This window comes from Chrysochloris asiatica, unplaced genomic scaffold, assembly GCF_000296735.1.
Source record: "Chrysochloris asiatica unplaced genomic scaffold, ChrAsi1.0 scaffold00034, whole genome shotgun sequence".
Taxonomy (NCBI): Eukaryota; Metazoa; Chordata; class Mammalia; order Afrosoricida; family Chrysochloridae; genus Chrysochloris; species Chrysochloris asiatica.
Window position 1 is genome coordinate 88,795 of NW_006408552.1, and position 10,114 is coordinate 98,908.

General features: G+C 41.9%; 1 pseudogene; it reads right to left on the reverse strand.

Annotated features, from left to right (window-relative positions):
- Window positions 1-7,695: 7,695 nt before the first annotated feature.
- On the reverse strand, window positions 7,696-8,778 carry LOC102825193 (annotated as a pseudogene).
- Between the last annotated feature and the right edge of the window lie 1,336 nt (window positions 8,779-10,114).

Here is a 10,114-nt window from a genome sequence, read left to right on the forward strand (position 1 = left end):
GCTTTTAAATGTTGTTTTGTTTTTATGCTCCAGAGGCTGTTCAACCACTTGCTAAAAAGAATCAAGCTTTTAAATGTTGTTTTGTTTTTATGCTCTTGGTTTTGTCTCCTAGTATTTAGGGGTCGCTAGCAGGAGACCTGCGTGCCATTTCTTGACCTTGGGCAATTTACGTAGCCTTTCTGACCCACAGCTTCCTTGGTTCTTTAAGGGGAAGTGGGGCCAGAGGTGACAATCAACTTTGTTGTTGTTACCAGCTTTCAAGTCGATTCCAACTCACAGCGATCTTGTGTAGGGTTTCCAAGGAGCGCCTGGAGAGCTCGAACCGCCAACCTTGCAGTTCAAACTGACTTTGCATTAACCCACAGTGCCCCATCCGGACTCCCACAAGGCCTGGCCAAGGCAGCAGCAGTTCCAGCCATCACGTTGTTGTTAAGTGCCGTTGAGTCAGTTCCGACTCATAGCAACCCAATTTAGGGTTCTAACTAACAACCTTTCAATTCAAACCTACCTTTCAGTCCAGTGCTTATCACATTAGGGGTGAGTTAAATAAACGCTTGATCAAATACTGATAATTTTGTATGGCCTGCAAACAATTTTGGCAGAAATAAGGTTCCCGATCCCTGGCAAAGATCATAGCAAACATTATGAAGACTGGGTATTCCAGAACACTTAATTTTACTAGTAAGAAACCTGTACATAGACCAAGAAGCAGTTGTTGGAAGAGAACAAGAGGTTACTGAATGGTTTTAAATCAGGAAAGGTGTATGCCAGGGTAGTATCCTTTCACCATATTAATTGAATCTACATGCTGAGCAAATAATCTGAGAAGCTGAGTTATATGAAAAAGAATGTGGCCTCAGGATTGGAGAAGACTCACTAGCAACCCACGATTTTCAGATGATACAACCTTGCTTACTGGAAGCAAAGATGACTTGAAATACTAGTGAAGATCAAAAACTCGAGCCTTCAGTGTGAATGTAATCCTCACAACTGGACCAAGAAATAACATCATGATAAATGCAGAAAAGACTGAAGTTGTAAAAGACTATTTTGCTTGGATCCACAATCAATGCTTATGTAAGCAGCAGCCAAGAACTCAAATGAGATATTGCATTAGGCAAGTCTGTTGTAAAAGACCTTTATAAAACGTTCAACAGCAAAGATGTCAGTTTGAGAATTAGGTTGCGCCTAACCCAAACTATGGTATTTTCAGTAGCTTCATGTGCATCTGAAAGTTAGATAATGGATAAGAAAAACGGTGGAAGAATTGGTACATTTGAATTATGGTGTTAGAGATGAATATTAACAGTACCATGGAAAAGAAACCCAATCTGTCGTAAAAGAAGTGCAAGCAGAATGCTCCTTAGAAACCAGGCTGGTGAAACTTCGTCTCTCCTACTTTGCACATGTTATTAGGTGGAACCAGTCCCTGGAGAAGGACATCATGCTTGGTAAAGTGCAGGGGCAGTGAAAAAGGAGAAGACCCCCGATGAGTTGATTGACACAGTGGCAGTAACATAATAACAATTGTGAGGATGGCACATTCCCAGGCAGTTTTTCCTCTGTTGTGCATAAGGTCGTGATAAGCTGGAACTGACCTGACAGCACCTAATAACAACAGCTCTTGTAAGCATGTGAGTCAGGAGAACCCCAGCCTGAAGTCTAACCCATGGACTTGGGGCTTGCCAGCCTCCACAAAGTGCCTCTCTCGTACTTGGATATGTTGTCAGGAGGGACCAGTCCCTGGAGAAGGACATCACACTTGGTAAAGTGGAGGGTCAGCGATAAAGCGGAAGAGCCCCAATAAGATGGATTGATATTATGGCAGCAGCAAAGATCTCAAACATAGAAACAATTGTGAGGACAGCGCAGGACCGGACACTGTCCATTCTGTTGTACTGAGCAGCACCTAACAACAACAGTATATATTTCATAGAAGAGAGGTGTGGCAGTCTGCTTCCACAAAGATTGACAGTCTTGGAAACCCTATGGGGCAGCTCTGCTCTGTTCTAAGTCAGAATTGACTCTATGGCAATGAGGTTGGGGTTTGTATTTACATATATAACACACTTCCCTGGTTTTGCATTTCTAGAGAATCCAGCCTAAGACAATAACTGAAACAAATGTTTACTTTGTAAAGTTCAAAGAGGAACTGAAGCCTATTTAAAAATAAAAACAAACTATCCATTGCAGATGATGCTGTAGGAGAAGCACACTGAACTGCTAACGTAAGGTTGGCTGTTCAAACCCACCAGTCGCTGCTTGGAAGCTATATACAGGGTGCTATGAGTTGGAACCAACTCAACAATTAAAAACAACAAAACATATAGTATTCCTGGTGTGGCACTGTAGGATAAGCACTGTATTGCTAACTGAAAGATATGTGGTTCAAATTCACTAACCACTGCATGGAACCAACTTGATGGCACTTAACAAGAACAAAACATACATAAGCATTTGTGTCCACTGAAAACATTTCCCCATATCTTGAACCCTCCCTTTTGTGACCTTAATCAAATGGCACTTACAATTAACAACATCCTTTACTGAGTGTTTAGTTTATACTTCTCAAACCTCATTGCAGCTGTCCTGATATTTCTTGCCCCACTTACATAGTAAATGGTTTCCAATTTCATTTGGGGCAATGGTTATAAAACTTTTAAGTCAATGATCCACTCTGTCCTCTGCCATCACTGATCCTTCCTTCTTGTTGTTGTGAAGTGCCATTGAGTTGATTCCAACCCATAGCGACCCTGTATAGGGTTTCCAAGGAGCAGCTGGTGAGCTTGAACTGCCGATATTGCAATTCAAACAGCTTTGCAGTCTGTCTGGCCATTAACCCACAGCGCCACACCAGGACTCCAATCCCTCCTGGTCCCCCTTAAAATAGTAAAACTCCCTCTTTGTGAGAACAGGTCTGTGATTTTAGTCTCAACTCTAGTTCTGCTGCTTGAAAGGTGAGACCAGAAGTAAAACCATTACCAAGGAAGATCTATCTTCCCAAGGAGTCCATCTCTGATGGAGTATTGCCTAGTAATCAGAAATGCCATACCCTAAAGAGTCTCTTCATTCATACTGCCCTGTTGCTGAGCCTTGTTTTTGTCTGTTTTAAAATGGGGACATGAGACTTGGCCTTTCATCTTTAGACTAAAGATTCAGTGAGGAAGGATACATGAAAGCACAGTGCGACTTACAAAGGGTTAATATGTGTAATAATAGCCAAAAGATGTTAAGCACCTATTAGGAGCAAGAAATGATAATGAATGCTTTTATGTTTTATCGATTATAACCATCTCTCTACCCATCTCTTAAAGCTTTGGGTAAACCATCAGAAGTTGTCATTGTCAGCCTAAACCATTACAGTTACCAAAGCCCAACAACTAGAATGCTAAGTCAGTTTGGTTTCAAAGCCCAGTCTCTTCTTTAAAATCCTTCTCCATATTTAGGCTCTTATTTTCATCTCTACCCAGACAGGATATAAGAGCAGTATTTAAAGATTTTAAGCAAGGGCAGAAGGGGTAACAGAAGAAAACCTCGGAATAATCAGCTCCAACGGCAAAGTTGGCGGAGAAGCACGCTGACTCTAGAATCTAAGCTTACATTCTAAAACAGACCCCAGGCCCACTGAAAACCTTTGGACTTGATACATGTTTGGTAGTTTTGCTTCATTGTTGTTGAGTGCTGCTGTGGAGTCGGTTCTTAGTGACCCTATGTAGGGTTTACAAGGAGCAACTGGTGAGTTTGAACCTCTGACCTTGTGGTTAGCAGTCCAGTGCTGATCTTACAGCTACATGATGAAGGGAAATTAAGGTGTTTAAGGCATGGGCGTAGTATAACATTGTATTCTGGAGATAGCCAAACTCCCAATGTTTTCTATCTAAATTTCCTATCTAAATTCTGGTCATGTTAGCCTGACTACTAGGCCCAAGAAGTCACTCGTGTTGAGTCATCACACATCAGCAAACCAAACTTCACTGAATTTCATTCCCTGTAAATGCTTCATTTTCCCAGAAACCGAGACCTAAACTATGGCACTACTATTTACCTACTTCAAAAATTCCCCTAATCCCAAATCAGGAAAGAAAACGTCCACAGTCAATTTGAAATAAACCCAATATAGCTTTGTGTCTGTGCCTATAAAATCTGGCTGCTGTGTACCACTCTTCAAAGTTCTGGAATGCTTCCCAAATCATAAATTGCAAACAAACTTTACGAGTTCATACACAAGTCTAAGCTTGCCGAAATTTTATTTTTATGAGTCATATCAAGTAGCTTGACAAATGACAAATAACATGGTAAAACGTAAGAACTTACTTTGCTTTTCAAAACAGCTAAGCAACAACAAAGCAATTTAAAAACAAATACAGAAAAGTCCTTTTCTACAGAGGTTTAAATATCTTCTTTAGGTTTTGAGATACAGTTTGATTAAAAACCTGAACACAGCCCTTTCTTATTCATTGTCCAACTTTCCCATGCATGTGAGGCGATAGAAAATACCCTGGCTTGGGTCAGGCGCACCCTAGTCCTCAAACTGACATCATTGCTCTTGAACACTTTAAAGAGGTCTTGTGCAGCAGGTTTACCTAATGCCACATGTCATTTGATTTCATGACTGCTGCTTCCATGAGTATTGATTATGATCCAAACAAAATTAAGTCTTTTTATGCTTTTATCGTGATGTTGCCTGCTGATCTAATTGTGAGGGTTTTTATTTTCTTTATATTGTGCAATCCATACTGAAGGCTTTGATCTTTGATTATCATCATCCCTTTGCTGGTGGATAACTGTACTCCCAATGTTCATTGTCTGTAAATCTTCTTTCTTGGTCAGCTTCTCTGGAAGAAAAGGCTCTAGTCTCCTGCCTGAGGAGTCAAAGCCTCGCTGCCCACACTCTAGACGCTCCAGTGAAGCCTGGGCTGCTTATCTACCATGGATCTAAGATGGCACACAGCTCCCAGACCCAGCTGAACTGTTGAGGGTCTGGGTGCCTTACAGAACACCAACCAAACTCCATCCGAACTGCCCCCCAGAGCTTCCACAGATATATGTCTTTACAAAAGCAGACTGCCACTGGTGGGTTCAAACTGCCAACCTTTTGGTTAGCAGCCCAACGCTTGAACCACGGTTCCAGTAGGGCTTCTATACAGAACACAAGGGCATTCAATCAGTGTTTATCTCCTGAATGGTGAGACCCTTCCCCATCCCCTGCACCAGGCACATGCTTTTTTCCATAAAGGGTCAGATAGTAAATATTAACTATCTTCACAGGCTATGTGGTCTCTGTTATTGTTGTTGTTAAGTGTCGTCGAGTCGATTCTGACCCATAGCGACCCTGTATAGGGTTTCCAAGGAACAGCTGGTGAGCTTGAACCACTGACCTTGCAGTCTGATGCATGAACCCACAGCGCCACACCAGGACTCAATTACAACTACCCAATTCTGAGTTAATGATGCAACAGCAGCCACAGATAATACATAAGTAGAGCATGTTATGTTCCACCAAAACTTACTTATGGACACCGCGATTTGAATTTTATATCATTTTCATATGTTTTGTGTTTTTTTTTAAGTTAAAACCAGTAAAAATATTTATTAACTGTTTCCAATGCCACATATTTGGCACAGTATAATCTAAAGCATTTTCAGAATTCTCACATCACTTGTATTTTTGTATTCACAAAAGTGCTTGAGAACTTAGATTCTTTTTTTATCACCTGCATGGAGTGTAAAGACAAAACATAGCCCTATAGAACCAAAAGGCCAAGCGAGTTCATCTGCAGGGTCAGGACCTAACCTTAGGCTAACTCGTGTGGCTGTGTGGGGTCACCCACACCGGCAAGTAGTCAGGGACCCTCACATGTGAACAAAGGGCAGGCACCATAGTACCCTCCCTGTTCATTTCAGAAATGAGGCCAAGGATGCTACTGGCACTTATTTGGCGTCAAATCCTTGTTTGCAGAAATCCTTAAATCTGGACCTGCCATTTCCAGACATCACTGTCAAGCAGAATTGCTGCTGTAAAGCTAATTCGCGTCATTGCTGTCAGGCAACTGCTTGATGTTGCCTCATCGTTTACAGCTGGAAGAATGTTCACTGACTTAACTCGCCAGACTGCATTTAGAGGTAAATCGTTTTTGGACTTTCTGCCCAGACATTTGGAATAGATTACCACTTGAGGCCCTGGTTTTATTTTGGTGGGCATATGCATATTAACATGCAGCTACCCAGAAGGATGAAGCGTAGAAATCAAACGACTCTACCGTGTCAGATGCCGAGGCACAGTCTTCGCGGTGTAGTATTTACACAGGTGGGTTTTTAAGAAGTTTGATGAACCTTTTCTGGATGCTTCTCATGGGCTGCTATTTATGCAATCAGTGTAATACATCATTTTGCTGCACTATTTACCTGGAAAAAAATGTTTAAATCTGATTCCTTTAACAAATAAGCTTGTGTCTGGGTTAGATAAAGGACCAGTGTGCAACATGGCCATGCCAAACTCTTAAAACTTAAAATAACTCTCCAGATGTCTTGTTATAGATTTTACAATCTCACTTATTATTTTTTTAACACAAGTGTAAGATTGGGTTTCTACAAGGTCAAAATGCTACAAAGAGTCTCTGATTGCTGGGGGTAAACTAGGAGAGACAGCACTGTAGTGGGGATGCTCTCCTGGGGGGTTCGGGTTGTTCTTCCTGTAACATGCAGAAACCAGAACAAAATCTGCGGTTTTTATCCTTAAAAGACTTTCAAAGCAATATGTTGCCTTCCCCCCCCCGACAAGGGGAATTTCAAGAGCACAAAATACTTTTTAAAAATTAAGGAAAAAATTTTTAAAGCCCAAAATTGTAAATGAAAAGGCCAAAGCCCTTTGCTACTAAGTTGGCCGAGATAATTCAAAGAAACAGAGATAAAGAGTTTGATTTATATGGAGCTAATATGGAGCTAAACAGGATGAAAAGGTGATAGCAAAACTTAAGTCTCCCTATCCCTTGGCAATGGAGTAAGTGAAATCAACAGAATATTTTGGAAAAGCTTAGGTCACACCCAGAATTAATAAGAAATCTTCAAACCTAGAAAGCAAAATAGGAACTTAAATTCACTGCCTGATTCTATCAAGTTTAAACAGAAATAGTTCAGATAATAACTCTTTTAAAAGCAGCTTAGTTTCAAACTAATACAAGCAATTTATCCTGAAACGCCTATCCCTAATAAGTGGATTTTTGTCTCTGTTCTGCTCCTTTGTCCTACCATGTGCTCAACATTAACGAAGACTAACTACCCTTTGCAATATCTCAAAAGAGCAGAAACACAAGCAATGGGGTGACAAAAATAAGCCCGAAAAGTCATCAGGCTATAAAAGCCTTTCACTGGCTGGTCACGACCACCTGTATTTTAATACAAAAGTTGAAAGACTGCTTTGGAAACGAAAAAGCTCGTATCTTGGCTGTTAGGTTCCCTGTAAAATGCCATCATCACCAGCCTACAGCTCTCAGATAATGATAAGAAAAAACTTTACATTTCCTATTGAAGGCTTTTATTCTGATATTGTTGATGCTTAAATAAAACAGCTCTGGCCACAAACCAAGGAGGCTTGGACTTCTGACACCAACATGTATCTGACCGACTGGGAATCAGGCCAAACTATTCTTCTTAGGTCGAGTCAGTTGATAAAAAGCACTTAACTGATTATTTCTTTCATATAACCTTCAACAAGAACTCGTAAGTCGCATTGATTATGCCCCCACGAGATCAGAGAGCTATGGTAATTCAGATGGGCACCTCTGAAAAGATTGGTCGGTTTCTTATCCCGTTCTAGCCAAATTGTTTTAAAAAACCCTGGGGAAAGACTGAAATTCCCCACCAATCTGAGACTGCATGCGTGTGCTTACAGCATTAACTGGAAAAAAAACAGAATCCCAACATGGCACCCAGTAGGCCTCCACAGATAAAATAAATCATTGACTAAATGAGCTCTGTGAGACGTGGCGGTAGGAAAATACTCCTTAACGGGGACTCGAAGGCCAAAAAACAGGGCACTGCAATAGATCCGTTACGGAGAAGAATGGGCACCAAGCCTTAGTGATGTTGTTGTTGTTGTCAAGTGCCATCGAGTCGATTCCGAACCATAGCGACCCTGTACAGGGTTTCCAAGGAGCAGCTGGTGAGCTTGAACCGCCGACCTTGCAGTTCAAACAGTTTTGCAGTCTAGCGCATTAACGCACAGAGCCACATCAGGACTCCTGCAAACCTCAATGATAATACTCTCTAAATCCATGGCACTTTAGTGCTTTGAAGCCCTGATAAGTGTTTGTAAATTTGTCATGATACTTGTGGTCTTAAAGCAATGTTTGAACTCTTTCCAATGCAGTGAAAATTGTTTCTGCTGTCCCTGCAAGTATGGCTACAAGTTGCAAACTCTAGAGTACTGACATGTTTACGGAGAAGGCAAGAGAAATCCTAATACAGACAAAACAGAAGGGCCAGTGTAGCTGGCTTCTGCATTAATGGAGGAAGGATCCATCCATACAAGTTTCGGAATCCATCGCTCCTCAACTGAAATACTGCATCCCGGGTTTTGATTCCATATAGCTGCTGCCGAAACAGGACCTTCTGAATGGGAAATACGATGACAATATTGTTGAAGGCTGAACAGCAGCCACACAAGTAATGCTTCATTTGACCAGCATTTGTCATGTGAGGTGATATGTCTTGTTTGGAAGATGCTAGGATTGGTGGCCTCTTTTCATGAGCTTCTGAATCCATCATGTTGCTTAAGATCTTTCTTCTTCATGAAGGATTTTTTTAACCTGTAATATACCATCTGTGCCTGGTGTTTTGGGGGATGGTAGCTTTCTGATAACTTTCCCAAGTTCTTCCATTGTTACTGATTTGTTAGGTTCTCTCTTCTGGAGCCAAATTTTAATAACTAGATTTCCCAAGGCCACTGGCGTCCAAGCCCCACGCCCAGTAGCCGCCCGCCCACAGATCGGCAAGCGAGTCGCCGAGCCAGCACCCGCGCAGGCGCAGACCTTGACCTCACACGTTCTTTTGATTCCCCCCTTCCCCTTTAGAAATGCAGGAACCATTCTTCAGTCACGTGGTGTACAACAAGAGGTGGTAATGTGCTGACTCCCGTTCCAGAACATCACTGTTAAGTGTTTATTGTCAAAGCCTCTGAACTTTCCTTATCCCTCCCATTAGCAATGCTGCCTGGAACTAATTTTTGTTCTGTAGGTATAAGGGTCATTCATTCCCTCGGCTTCTGTAGCCTCCTCCATGGACCATGGAAATGGAGATATTTTTAACTCCCTTAGAACGGCAAAGTGATCATAGCAACACCAAGAGTTGCTGCCAAGCTCTGTCTTGGGGTAGAACAAATTATTAATTGTCTCCTTCCCCTGGGTCTTAACCAAGGTGGTAGATGAGTGGGATGGGAAGGGACATCTGAGGATGGTGGTCGTGCTGACGCAGAGTCCAGACATGGAAGGAACTTCATCTAAGTCAGAACCTCAGTCTCTGAGCAAATGAAAACTGCTATAATTAGGTCAGTACCTGTCTAGTCTCATCTTTCAAATGATCTAGGAAAGTACTGCCATTTGTCTTAGTTGCAGGGGCAAAATGAGGGTCTGGAATAGGAAAGAGCTGGATAGAGTTCCTGCTTCTGCCACTTAGACAACGTCTTCCTGGATGAGTCAGTTACCCAGACTGAGCCTTCATTTCTTTATCTCCAAAATGGGAGTAAACATCCTGAGCTCATTGGGTAGTTGTGTGGGGTTAATAATGTACATAAAGTCTCCTTCACATCCGTGGTGCTCAACAAATAACAGCTGTCATCATTCTAATTCATCTAGACAAGGAAACCCCAAGAAAGGGCACACACTTAACAAGGGATAGACACCAATAGAATTTGTTTTCTCAACTCTCCAGCGAACATTCTTTCCCCTAGCCTATACAGTTTAAAAGGAGCTCTGGGAGCATAGTGGTTACAAATCAGGCTGTGAACCGCAAGGTCAGCAGTTCGACACTACCAGCTGTTCTGTGGGAGAGAGATGAGGCTTCCTGCTCCCGTAAAGATTTACAGCCTCGGAAACCCTGTACAGGGTCGCTATGAGTC